Genomic DNA, 14,619 nt, shown 5'->3' on the forward strand with positions numbered 1-14,619 from the left:
CCCACTGCCCTCCCCACCCCAGATCGGCACGGAGCGCCTGAAGAGCTCCGTGCCCCATGCCCGGCTCCTTGCGTTTACTCGCGAGGAGCCAGGACGGAACCGGGATGGCCGCCCACACCTCCCGTGGTCTCAGGACGATCCCGAGACCACAGGGAAAATCGGGCTAAAAGCCGTCCTGGTTATCCAGGGGAAATGGAGGGATCTTCCCTCCCTGCCCCCGGGATCCCCTGTGCGTCATGTGACCACACACAGATGATCCCGGGGCGATCCCCGGGATAAGGCAGGGTGCCGACATGCTCCTTGTTTATTGTTCAAGAGGATAAAGGGTTGATGCTGCTCTCCAGCCACGCAGAAGGAGGTAACCGGTTAGAGGGATGTGTGATGCAGATGGAACAACTCCTGCATTCTGGACTCTGGTGTATTTGAGGAGCCGTTCAGCCCCACAAACACCAGATACAGCAGCGTCTTTAAGCAGACTTTGCTTTCCCATGCTGTGCAGTAATGTTACTGAGTCCTCTTCAGCTCAATGTTTATGCCGTTTGCCTGCCCTGTGTGTCTGTGCAATTTGTCCATGACTTCGTCATGCATCTCTTCCTTCACGTCATTACAGTTCATTCTGTCTTTTACACACACACACACACACACACACACACACACACACACACACACATCACAATCCAAAGCAGAGTTAAGCATTGATCTCAACACACTTATTTATTTATTGCATTTTTATCCTGCCTTTTTTCCTCCAAGGAACCCAAGGCGGCGTACATAATCCTCCTCCTCCTCCATTTTATCCTCACAACAACAACCCTGTGAGGTAGGTTGGGCTGAGAGTCTGTGACTGGCCCAAAGTCCCCCAGTGAGCTTCCGTGGCAGAATGAGGACTAGAACCCGGATCTCCCGACTTCCAGTCAAACACTTTAGCCATTACACCACACTGGTTCTATAGTCTGTATTGGCCAATTTGTTTGCTGGTGATTTGAATCCAGCCGCCGTCTTTCCAGTTGTCAAACTGTAGGTGCTCGTTGTGATTACTTGGAAGTATTGTCTGTATGCTCAGAGGCACTCTCCTGATCATAGAATCATAGAACAGCAGATTTGGAAGGGGCCTACAAGGCCATTGAGTCCAACCCCCTGCTCAATGCAGGAATCCACCCTAAAGCATCCCTGACAGATGGCTGTCCAGCTGCCTCTTGAAAGCCTCTAGTGTGGGAGAGCCCACAACCTCCCTAGGTCATTGGTTCCATTGTCGTACTGCTCTAACAGTCAGGAAGTTTTTCCTGATATCCAGCCGGAATCTGGCTTCCTTTAACTTGAGCCCATTATTCCGTGTCCTACACTCTGGGAGGATCGAGAAGAGATCCTGGCCCTCCTCTGTGGGACAACCTTTTAAGTATTTGAAGAGTGCTCTCATGTCTCCCCTCCATCTTCTCTTCTCCAGGCTAAACATGCCCAGTTCTTTCAGTCTCTCTTCACAGGGCTTTGTTTCCAGACCCCTGATCATCCTCGTTGCCCTCCTCTGAACACGCTCCAGCTTGTCTGCGTCCTTACTTCTTCCTTCCTCTGTCGTCTCTCATGTCGGATTGTAAAAAAATAAATTTATATACCACCCAGGTGCCACAACGTTCCAAGTATCAGAGAGAGAGAGAGAAGTCACAGTCCTTTGCGTGCCTACCTAGGAGACGGCCTCACTGAACACACTGGCTGTACATCTGGGTAAACATGTATAGGACTGTGCTGTAAAGCCAAACGACCAAAACAGTATCACAACAATAAAATCTGAGAACATAAAATTCGCAATGGAGTAATAAAAAAAGCAAAGGCCGTAGCTCACACCTGCTTTGCATGCAAAAATGTCTCCACTTCCATCCCCGGCGGCATCTCCAGGTACAGCTAGGAAAGAATCCTGCCTGTAACCCTGGAGACCCGTTTCTGCCCGTCTGTGCGGACCCTCGAGCCAAATGAACCAGTGGCCTGATGCTGCCTAAGGTCGCTTCTTATGGTCCTAAATAAAATGAGAATGGCAGATTTTAAATACATACTTTAGCAATTAATTTTAGATAAAAAAATTGGGTAAATGAAAAAGTGTTGACAACTCCCCTGCTGCCACCCAAAAAAATAATTGCAGGGAGGAACTTCAGCTGGTCGCCTTGTTCCAGAGGTTTAGGGCCACTGCCCTGCAGTACATCTTACAAGTGTTCAAGTTCGCCCCCGGGGCCTCCCTGCCTGTGGTGGACCCTGTGGCCTTGTGGCACCGAAACCCTGCCAAAGTGGCCAGGTGCCTGGGCAGGCCCGTTGTGTCTTGGTGGTGGACTCCTTAGCTAGCCAACTTTCAAATCCTCCCTGTGCTCCTCAGCTGCTTTAGAATTAATTGCAGCTCTATAAATACACAAGGAAACCCAACAGAGAGAAGCCCCATCCTACAGTCTTTCTCTGGGGAAATGGAGCAACTCTCCAAGGCCTTTCGTACCACAGGGCTCAGTCCTGGGCCCTGTGCTCTTCAACATTTTTATTAATGATTTGGATGAGGAGGTGCAGGGATTCCGTCCTTTGCATTCCACTGAAACAGCCCTTACTAAGATTACCATGATCTTCTTACTGCCAAGTCTAAAGGCCATTATTCCGTTCTTATTCTCCTTGATCTAACTGCAGCCTTTGACACGGTTGATCATGATCTTCTTTTAGATTCCCTTCATGACCTTGGATTTTCTGGCTCTGTCTATAACTGGTTTGCCTACCCTGTGCCTGTTTGCTTTCTCTTCCCCTCCTTATTGTTTTATTATGGTTTTATTAGAATGTAAGCCTATGCGGCAGGGTCTTGCTATTTACTGTTTTACTCTGTACAGCACTATGTACATTGATGGTGCTATATAAATAAATAATAATAATAATAATAATAATATAATAACGCTTATCACATTTGCAGATGACACAAAATTGGGTGGGATAGCTAATACCCTGGAAGACAGAAACAAACTTCAAAGGGATCTTGATAGGCTGGAGTGCTGGGCTGAAAACAACAGGATGAAATTGAATAGGAATAATTGCCAAGTTCTACATCTAGGAAAAAGAAACCAAATGCACAGTTACAAGATGGGGGATACATGGTTCAGCAATACTACAAACGAGAAGGATCTTGGAATTGTTGTAGATCACAAGCTGAATATGAGCCAACAGTGCAATATGGCTGCAAGAAAGGCAAATGCTATTTTGGGCTGCATTAATAGAAGTAGAGCTTCCAAATCATGTGAGGTACTGGTTCCTCTCTATTCAGCCCTGGTTAGGCCTCATCTAGAGTATTGTGTCCAGTTCTGGGCTCCACAATTCAAGAAGGATGCAGACAAGCTGGAGCGTGTTCAGAGGAGGGCAACCAGGTTGATCAGGGGTCTGGAAACAAAGCCCTATGAAGAGAGACTGAAAGAACTGGGCATGTTTAGCCTGGAGAAGAGAGGATAGAGGGGAGACATGATAGCACTCTTCAAATACTTAAAAGATTGCCACACAGAGGAGGGCCAGGATCTCTTCTCTATCATCCCAGAGTGCAGGACACAGAATAACGGGCTGAAGTTACAGGAAGCCAGATTCCGGCTGGACATCAGGAGAAACTTCCTGACTGTTAGAGCAGTACGACAATGGAACCAGTTACCTAGGGAGGTGGTGGGCTCTCCCACACTAGAGGCATTCAAGAGGCAGCTGGACAGCCATCTGTGAAGTATGCTTTAGGGTGGATTCCTGCATTGAGCAGGGGGTTGGACTTGATCACCTTACAGGCACCTTCCAACTCTACTATTCTATGATTCTTTGCTTCGGAAAGAGTCCACCCATGCCAAAAACTACAAATGGAGTGCTGCCCAAATCCAGGCAATCCACCACCTTGCCACGGATGTTCCTCTGGGCAGATCCTTCTCTTTTCCCTACCCTGGACCTCGACGGACTTCCTGCCCATAATCCCCTCTGTCCATTATCTCTGCCCGCCTATTGATGCGCCCCTGTGATCCCAACTGCACTACATCAGACCTCAAGGTCAAGTTCGGGTTTTTTCCCTTGCTTGAGCTTTATGATGGAACGTCATGGTTGATCCACTATAATCTCAAAGGAGGGTCTTTTATAATCCCTCATTATTAAGAGGCTGATAATTTTACATTTAATCCCCTTCCTATCCTTTGAGCATCAGAGCGGATTACAATATTTAAAAAAACACATTATATCTATGTACATCTCATTTATAAGTGCTTTCAAACTCACTGAGTGCCTTTCAGTCTGTATGGCTTTTGCCCCTTGCAACAACTTCCTGAGGTAAATCACTGTTGTTCCCACTTTAAAGTTGGAGAAACTGAGGCGCAGAGAGGGAGAGACTTCGGCCGTAGCTAGACCTAAGATTTATCCCAGGATCATCCCGGGTTCATCCCTGCCTGAGCGGAGGATGCCCTGTGTGGCACTTAGATGAACAGGTTTGACTCCAGGACAATCCTGGGATAAACCTTAGGTCTAGCTACGGCCTTTGATGCGCAAGGCCACTGTTAGAGATTCACAGCATGTAGGGATTTGAACTCATGTCCTGGGTGAGGAGGGGTGAGGATAAAATAAAGACGAACTTCCTGTGCGGAGTAGCTTTTTGCTGTTACTCTAAAATGGCGGCCAGACCTTTTATGTAACATGTCCAGGTTTCTTCACCATCATTTTGGAGGTGCCCTCATGAGCACCCCTCAGGCTTCGTGTTTTTCTTCCTCCACAGTCTCCCCCTCCTTTTCCTTCCCAGTGCTGATTATGTCTTTGCTAAGTTGAATGCTGTCGCTTTCGGCACAAATTTGAAATCAACTTCTAATGGTGGTTTCAACTCTCACGGAGTGTTAACCATTAGTTATCTTTAAATGTAGTGGAGGCATGTGTGAGTCTGAGGGGGGCGCCTCATCTCTTAGGCCAGCCTTCCTCAACCTGGGGCGCTCCAGATGTGTTGGACTACAACTCCCAGAATGCCCCAGCCAGCTCTGCTGGCTGGGGCATTCTGGGAGGTGCAGTCCAACACATCTGGAGCGCTCCAGGTTGAGGAAGGCTGTCTTAGGCAGAGCCGTTTCCACGTCAAGTGCCCATGCACATTCACTGCAAAGGGTTCAGGGGCATATTTTGGGGTGCACGCTTCATTCCTACGGACCTCTGGCATCAATGTTACCCTGCGTGAACTGAGAGGGTGACCTCGAACACACCTAATGCTCCCGGTGCGCAAAGCAGAGAAAGGTGGGTAGACGTGGATCAGCCTTCTGGGAAACTTGTCTGCCAAGGGCGATCTGCCCATTGAGGACCTTCTAGTAAATTTCTGAGTGACGCCAGTCTCCCCTGGAACACAGTTCGAAAACAACAGCGTTAAGCGAGCAAGGTGCATTTTGGGTGATGGAAACGAAGAAGCTGCATCTATTGAACCAGGCAGCACACCTAGAATTGCGCCCAAAATGTCAAGTTCTGTGTTTCCCTACGTTTATGAACACACGGCATCATATTCACATTTATAGGGCCTTCCCTTCTACATTTCCACCATGACTTGAAGCCTGGAGAAGAGAAGATTGAGGGGAGACATGAGAGCACTCTTCAAATACTTGAAAAGTTGTCACACACAGGAGGGCCAGGATCTCTTCTCGATCCTCCCAGAGTGCAGGACACGGAATAACGGGCTCAAGTTACAGGAAGCCAGATTCCAGCTGGACGTCAAGAAAAACTTCCTGACTGTTAGAGCAGTACGACAATGGAACCAGTCGCCTAGGGGGGTTGTGGGCTCTCCCACCCTAGAGGCCTTCAAGAGGCAGCTGGACAACCCTCTGTCAGGGATGCTTTAGGGTGGATTCCTGCATTGAGCAGGGGGTTGGACTCGATGGCCTTATAGGCCCCTTCCAACTCTACTACTATTCTATGATTCTCAGCTCACATGTCGACTCTCGCTGCAATAGCCCTTGAGCCACGGTCAGAGTGCCACCCAGGGGAGACTGGTCATCTCTCGCCTCTTTGAACCATGGGAGGCTACGTCCAGTGCAAGAGACCTGTGAAGCGGCTTGAAAGAAGTGCTTGGTGCTGAAGTGAAACTGGGTGAGGCAGCTGGGTGAGGCGGAGGAGCGCTAGCTCTGATGGTCGTGTGCTGCCTCTAGTATCCAGGGCAGTAAGCCTGTGCGCACCAGTTGCTGTAGAACATGGGCGGGAGGGTGCTGTTGCACCATGTCCTGCTTGTTCATCCCTGACCAATGGCCGGTTGGCCACTTTGTCCACAGAGTGCTGGATTCGATGGACCCTCTATCTCAGCCTTCCTCAACCTGGGGCGCTCCAGATGTGTTGGACTGCATCTCCCAGAATGCCCCAGCCAGCTGGCTGGGGCATTCTGGGAGTTGTAGTCCAACACATCTGGAGCGCCCCAGGTTGAGGAAGGCTGCATCTGATCCCGCCTCAGGGCTCTCCTGATGTTCTTATGAAAAGAGTGGTTGTGCGCGATCCACAGGCCGTCGCAGGGATGTGAGCTGCGTCCGACTCTCCTGCCAGAATCTTTAACCGCTAGATCTTAAGAACATGAGAACATAACGCCTCAGCCCAGCAGCACAGAGGATTGGACCATAAAGCAATTTGTTCTCAAAACTGTTAAAGCATTTCATCTATGCTTCGACATTCCATCCTCCAGAGATAACAGGTACCGAAGCTTGGCAGTGAAGCACCGCGTGGCGGGAAGGCCATTATATTCCAAACTCATAGGAAGATAATAACAAACCGTCTGTCTTGCCTGTCTGTCTCCTCCGCCCTCTCTTTCTCTTGAACTCAACTGTTGTAAGGAAAGGAACATGGTTTTCAGGTGTCATTGCAAGCAATGGTTTTGCTTGAAGATAAATTGGTAGATTCTTGGGGGCCTTGGGGGCAAGATAAAATTCCGTTGAGGCCTGGATCTAGCCCATTGGGACTGCTGTTGTGGGTCCCCCGACCTTAGATGTTGGGGGACCCACATGGGTGCAACAGCACCTTCCCACCCATGTTCCCCAGCAACTGGTGCACACAGGCCTACTGCCTCAAATACTGGAGGTAGCACATATCCATCAGGACCAGTAGCCATTGATAGCCTTTGCCTTCAGGAATTTATCCTGGAGGCAAAGGTAGGGTGACCCTATGAAAAGGAGGACAGGGCTCCTGTTTTTTTAAGAGTTGCATAGAAAAGGAAATTTTAGCAGGTGCCATTTGTATATATGGAGAACCTGGAGAAATTCCCTCTTCATCACAACAGTTCAAGCTGCAGGTGCCCTGCCCTCTTTTAAATCTGGTCACTCTAGTATAGCTCCTGCAGCTTTAACTGTTGTGATGAAGAGGGAATTTCACCAGGTGCTGCATGCATACAAATGACACCTGCAGAAATTCCCTTTTCAATACAACTGTTAAAGATACAGGAGCCCCGTCCTCCTTTTCATATGGTCACCCTCGGCAAAGGGACGGGTGGGCTGCTTATCCCTGGGACTGAGATGCAGGAGTAAAGGGGGTTATTCCCCACACACACTGCTTCCCTGCATGCCATGGTCCCGTTACGGATCCGGCCGGTGGCACTGCTATTTAGTTATTATTTTTTAAAGGTACGTAAAATTAATTCACACATTTCTCATATTGCCTAATCTGTCCATGAGCCTGATTTGTTAAGTCCTCTGGTACTCACTGGTGCTGAAACAAAGACGGGGAAGAAAATCCCCACTCACTCACAAATTTCAAACCTCACAATCCTAATGAGTTTGAGATTTCAAGCCATAATCTGGTATTGGTTTTCTCAGCATATCGTAATTTATAAATCAACATTTTTCTTGCTGCAGGGTAAAGAGTTGAGACTCTTTACCCTGCCCACAATTCTGTGTGTGTGTGTTGCTCTGTTGTGGACGTAGACACAATGGGTGCAACCCAACAAAAGTTAGCTCCGTTTCCAATGTATTCGAAGGGATGTAAACCGTAAATACACAATTAGCTTTTCCTGGATTGCGCTCAAGGTTTTCAGTTTTAATTAAATGCAGAGCTCCTTTGTTGGCAGGAAAAAGCAGAGAACAGCTGCCAAAAGAGCTTGGGAAGTGTGAAACCTTAAAGGAAAACGTACGAGGAAATGGAAGATGAAAAGAGACGGGCTGTCTCAAACCATCCTGGGGGTTTCATTCCATTTCCAGCAGTGGCCAGACGGATATGCCTGGGAGACCCCCAAGGAATGCGTCAAGGCATGCGTCCCCTGCACTGATGTCCGACCTCTGAACATGGATGTTTCATTGCAGCTAACTAGGCCTAATACACACCCATGGTCCTCTTCTCTACCACCATGAATCTGTCTAATTCCCTTTTATTGCCATCTAAACTAGTGGCCATCACCTGTGTTGGGGATATAGTAGCCGTGTTTACATGGCATTTTAAGCCATGAATTACAGCTTAATAAACCAGAATGTGAAGGGAGAGAAGAGGGGCTTAGAATCATAGAATCGCAGAGTTGGAAGGGGCCTACAAGACCCCCTGCTCAATGCAGGAATCCACACTAAAGCATCCCTGACAGATCGTTGTCCAGCTGCCTCTTGAATGCTTCTAGGTTGGGAGAGCCCACAACCTCCCTAGGTAACTGGTTCCATTGTCGCACTGCTCTAACAGTCAGGAAGTTTTTCCTGATGTCCAGCCGGAATCTGGCTTCCTTTAACTTGAGCCCATTATTCCGTGTCCTGCACTCTGGGAGGATCGAGAAGAGATCCTGGCCCTCCTCTGTGTGACAACCTTTGAAGTATTTGAAGCGTGCTCTCATGTCTCCCCTCAATCTTCTCTTCTCCAGGCTAAACATGCCCAGTTCTTTCAGTCTCTCTTCATAGGGCTTTGTTTCCAGACCCCTGATCATCCTGGTTGCCCTCCTCTGAACACCAGGGTGACCCTATGAAAAGGAGGACAGGGCTCCTGTATCTTTAACAGTTGTATTGAAAAGGAAATTTCAGCAGGTGTCATTTGTATACATGGAGAACCTGGTGAAATTCCCTCTTCATCACCACAGTTAAAGCTGCAGGAGCCCTGCCCTCTTAAATCTGGTCACTCTAGTATAGCTCCTGCAGCTTTAACTGTTGTGATGAAGAGGGAATTTCACCAGATTGTCCATATTTACAAATGACACCTGCTGAAATTCCCTTTTCTATGCAACTGTTAAAGATAAAGGAGCCCTGTCCTCCTTTTCATAGGGTCACCCTAGCTTATTTGCCCAATTTCTCCCCTCTTTGCAAGGGCAGGTAAACTAACGAGGAAAGGAAAGCTTCCTGTAATGGGTGAACCTGGGGATACTGGTTTGTTGCTTCCAAACAAGCCAGGATCATGATCCTGGCTTGTTTGGGAGCCATAAACCAGGATAGTGGCCTCAGATGCCATAGGAAGTTCTCCTTTTCCTGGTTAGTTTCCCCGCACGTGCAAAGGGAAGGAAGAAGTGGCAGCGAATGGGTTGCTCATTCACATTCTGTTTTATTAACCTGTAACTCATGGATTTACAGAGCGTCGCAAATGCAGCCAGTGAATTTTGTAAATATATTCCTTGTGGGAGGAAGTGCTTCCTTTTTTTCTGGGCTGGGCCACAACTAAACAGCTGCACTGGATGATCCCAAGTTCTAGGGCGCCTACGTTAAAAAATCACATTGCTTACCTGGGGTGTTTGTGCTTCCTGCTTTTTGGTGTGATTGTTATGGGCTGCGTCACACGGGTGGAGAGGCGCCACCCATGTGGTTTGAATTGAATACTTCCCACCTAAGTGTGCTCTGTTCGCTTCCATTGAGACAGCGCCATCTAGTGGTGGAAGATCCCGCTTTTTAGGATGTTACAGCTTTGAAAGTGGTTCTTTTTCATGGCGGAATTTCCAAGGGATACTGCAGGAGACGTCCTGACCGTTCAAGGCTACATGTAAAAGACTTGCGAACCTTCTTGAGTGGCCAATCACAAGCGTGCAATACATCGCTCGTTTAGAGGCGCCTGTGGTAGTACGAGGGGGCAGAGGGAAACCCTAACCTGTATCCTCTTTCTCTGCATCATGCGTCATTTTATACAGCTTTGGTTGCCTTTTCTCTTAACTGAAAAGTCTTTAGTCTTTCCTCATGGGAAGGGGTCTTCTGAACCCTTGACCATTTTCGTTCTCCATTTCCAGTTCCCCAGGTTTGTACATTTTAACCTGTTGGTTGTTTTATTATGGTTTTAATTTTTGTGAACCACCCAGAGAGCTTCGGCTATTGGGCGGTATTAAAATGTAATAAATAAATAAATAAATATAAGGCAATTGTAATATGGCCCAATTTATTTTCAGTCTTTTTCCTTATAATCCCTATTGTGGAATTTGCCCCTTTCCTCCACGCTGCCAGGAGCAGGGATCTCCCCAGATAACTGGAGTTTACATCTATGGCTCAACACTGTGCATTTTTGCTCAGGCACATAAATGTGCCACTTTGCTGTCAGCTGCTTCCATTCTAGAACTGAGCGGGATTTCTCCATGGCACTTTTTAATGGCACACCAGGCACAATCTGTGAAGAATAGCTGTCTTGCAGCTCTCCTAATTAGGACGCTGGGACAGAGAAACACCTCTCAGGATGCCTGCAGATCAAGTACTTGAAAATGGCTTGAAAGCATTGCCGCCTACATTTAGGGTGACCATATGGAAAGGAGGACTGGCTCCTGTGTCTTTAACAGTTGTGTAGAAAAGGGAATTTCAGCAGGTGTCATTTGCAGGCATGCAGCACCTGGTGAAATCCCCATTCATAGAATCATAGAATAGCAGAGTTGGAAGGGGCCTACAAGGCAATTGAGTCCAACCCCCTGCTCAATGCAGGAATCCACCCTAAAGCATCCCTGACAGATGGTTGTCCAGCTGCCTCTTGAAGGCCTCTAGTGTGGGAGAGCCCACCACCTCCCTAGGTCACTGGTTCCATTGTCGTCCTGCTCTAACAGTCAGGAAGTTTTTCCTGATGTCCAGCCGGAATCTGGCTTCCTGTAACTTGAGCCCGTTATACCCTGTCCTGCACTCTGGGAGGATCGAGAAGAGATCCTGGCCCTCCTCTGTGGGACAACCTTTTAAGTCTTTGAAGAGTGCTCTCATGTCTCCCCTCCATCTTCTCTTCTCCAGGCTAAACACGCCCAGTTCTTTCAGTCTCTCTTCCTAGGGCTTTGTTTCTAGACCCCTGATCATCCTGGTTGCCCTCCTCTGAACACGCTCCAGCTTGTCTGCGTCCTTCTTGAAGTGTGGAGCCCAGAACTGGACGTAATACTCTAGATGAGGCCTAACCAGGGCCGAATAGAGAGGAACCAGTACCTCACGTTTGGAAGCTATACTTCTATTAATGCAGCCCAAAATAGCATTTGCCTTTCTTGCAGCCATATTGCACTGTTGGCTCATGTTCAGCTTTTGATCTACAACAATTCCAAGATCCTTCTCGTTTGTAGTATTGCTGAGCCAAGTATCCCCCATCTTGTAACTGTGCCTTTGGTTTCTATTTCCTAAATGTAGAACTTGGCATTTATCCCTATTAAATTTCATCCTGTTGTTTTCAGCCCAGCACTCCAGCCTATCAGGATCCCTTTGAAGTTTGTTTCTGTCTTCCAGGGTATTAGCTATCCCACCCAATTTTGTGTCATCTGCAAATGTGATAAGCGTTCCCTGCACCTCCTTGTCCAAATCATTAATAAAAATGTTGAAGAGCACTGGGCCCAGGACTGAGCCCTGCAGTACCCTACTCATTGCCTCTTCCCATTGCCACAGTTAAAGCTGCAGGAGCCCTGCCCTCTTTTGTGTCTGGTCACTCTAGCATAGCTCCTGCACCTTGAACTGTTGCGATGAAGAGGGAATTTCACCAGGTGCTGCATGCCTACAAAGGACACATCCGGAGGGCACCAGGCTGGGAAAGGCTGATCCAGAGAGTAGCATTAAGAGGATATTTGCTCCCTTATTCTCCATCCCTTTCCCTGGCCTGGCCAGGCATCCTGGGGAGGTGTTGATGAAGGTTTCTCGCAGGGCAATGGCTGATTAATATCGCATAAAATGAATGCCGCTCCACCGCTCCGCTAATTTGTCTGCTGGGCGGCTGAGCGGCCTCCTTGAGCGAGCAGATGGACGCCGGCAGCTCCCCCGTTCGCCCCGGTCTCCGGTGGGGGTGGGGGTGGCAGGCTTGTGATGAAAGTTTAATAAGGGCCTCGCTTGCTTGTTATTTATTATGCATTAAAGAGACTGGGAGGCAATTAACTGAGCAAGGGATGGAGCGCTGGGACGTCGCGGGAGAAACCCGTTGGGCCAGCTGTACAAGCAGCGTGTCCTCAGCTGGCCACGGTCCTGGGCGTTAAAGGGGAGACGGCGGCTGCTAGGCCTGGATGCCAGCGTGCTCCCTCCAGGATCAGAAGCAAAAACAAGCCTCTCCAGGCTGGATGTTCGGGGAACAGCAGCGGGAGTGGGATTTTGCACTTCACATCCCAGAGGCATTGGTTGGCCAGTGTGGGAAGCTGGATAGAATAGCAGAGTTGGAAGGGGCCTAAAAGGCCATCGAGTCCAACCCCCTGCTCAATGCAGGAATCCACCCTAAAGCATCCCTGACAGAGGGTTGTCCAGCTGCCTCTTGAAGGCCTCTAGTGTGGGAGAGCCCACCACCTCCCTAGGTCACTGGTTCCATTGTTGTGCTGCTCTAACAGTCAGGAAGTTTTTCCTGATGTCCAGCTGGAATCTGGCTTCCTTTAACTTGAGCCCGTTATTCCGTGTCCTGCACTCTGGGAGGATCGAGAAGAGATGCTGCCCCTCCTCTATGTGACAACCTTTTAAGTATTTGAAGAGTGCTCTCATGTCTCCCCTCCATCTTCCCTTCTCCAGGCTAAACATGCCCAGTTCTTTCAGTCTCTCTTCATAGGGCTTTGTTTCTAGACCCCTGATCATCCTGGTTGCCCTCCTCTGAACATGCTCCAGCTTGTCTGCGTCTTTCTTGACTTGTGGAGCCCAGAACTGGACGCAATACTCTAGATGAGGCCTAACCAGGGCCGAATAGAGAGGAACCAGTACCTGACGTGATTTGGAAGCTCTACTTCTATTAATGCAACCCAAAATAGCATTTGCTATTCTGGAAACATGCCATGAATAAACCGTTTCCAAGTGGCTTTCTCCATGTCTGCATCCTCACAGCAGAATAGATGCGTTAGCCTCCATATTAACAAGACATGGGGGTTCTGTGGCAGCTTGGAGACCTGGTATTTTATCATGGCTGGGGGCTGCCATACCTACTCCATGAGATGCGTGCAATGGATCACAACAGCAGCTAGCACAGATGAGCTGAGAAAAAACAAGGTCAACAAAATGAGGCCTAAAGATAACAGGAACGCAGTGAGCGCCATCGCTGGAGTGTGGAACATTAATACGATAGTACATCATCAAAACATAATATGCATTTGCTGGAGCAGTGGCGCATGAATGCCAAACAATTGCTATAAGACCAAAGGAGGGATAATTAGTTTTGTAGCAGGACATTGCATGAGTGCAAAGTTGTATCTCCATAGTTTGGGGCGGCAAAGCAGAGAGAGGTCAGAGTAGAAAGACCGGGGCCTTGAGATTGATGGAGAAATGAACAGGGAACCCTGGCAAAAGATGTGGGCAGCACCAGGCTGCCTATGCAAGCAACCCAACTCTTAGGGCAGCAGTATAGTTGAACTGAAGCAGTGCACCCTCACACCCTCACGGAACATAGAATAATAGAGTTGGAAGGGGCCTATAAGGCCATCAAGTCCAACCCCCGCACTCAATGCAGAAATCCACCCTAAAGTATCCCTGACAGATGGCTGTCCAGATGCCTCTTGAAGGCCTCTAGTGTGGGACAGCCCACAACCTCCCTAGGTAACTGGTTCCATTGTCATACTGCTCTAACAGTCAGGAAGTTTTTCCTGATGTCCAGCCGGAATCTGGCTTCCTGTAACTTGAGCCCATTATTCTGTGTCCTGCACTCTGGGAGGATCGAGAAGAGATCCTGGCCCTCCTCTGTGTGACAACCTTTCAAGTCTTTGAAAAGTTCTATCATTTCTCCCTTCAAACATCTCTCCTCCAGGCTAAACAAGCCCAGTTCTTTCAGTCTCTCTAAGGATGGTGGAGCAAAATTCTTGCATTTGCCTACACCTGACCCTTGTTCCATCCCCTGCATCTTGTACAACCTTGCAAGGTGTCCTGGGATGCATCTTTTGGGTCAGTTGGTGCATCCAGTTGGGCCTTGGATTTAGGGGGAAATGGAGAGACTTTTTTTTAAATCGCTCCGTTAGAAGCATCCAGCTAGTAACCTAACTGTTACTGTATTTTCCCAGCAGAAGGAAAACCCTTGTTTGTCATGTAACAACCTTTGCATCTCTGCAGCTCTCCCAAATGTATTATTTTTACAGCAACGAGATGTTGCCCCTCCATCTTTGCCGGGCTCTGATCTGCAACCGCCACAGTGTCACTTGGCCAACTCTCCTTGTCTGGAATCAGAGCAGGGGTGACTTTAAGCCACCACCCCACACGGTGTGTGGACTGCCCCACCCTAATCTCTCATCAGGGTGCCTAGGCCATTATAGGGCTTTGCCCTGATTGCTGGTGACACTGGCCCAAAGCCTCTAATGGGTTTAGGAGCTAC

This window comes from Elgaria multicarinata, chromosome 7 (assembly GCF_023053635.1).
Source record: "Elgaria multicarinata webbii isolate HBS135686 ecotype San Diego chromosome 7, rElgMul1.1.pri, whole genome shotgun sequence".
NCBI classification, from domain to species: domain Eukaryota; kingdom Metazoa; phylum Chordata; class Lepidosauria; order Squamata; family Anguidae; genus Elgaria; species Elgaria multicarinata.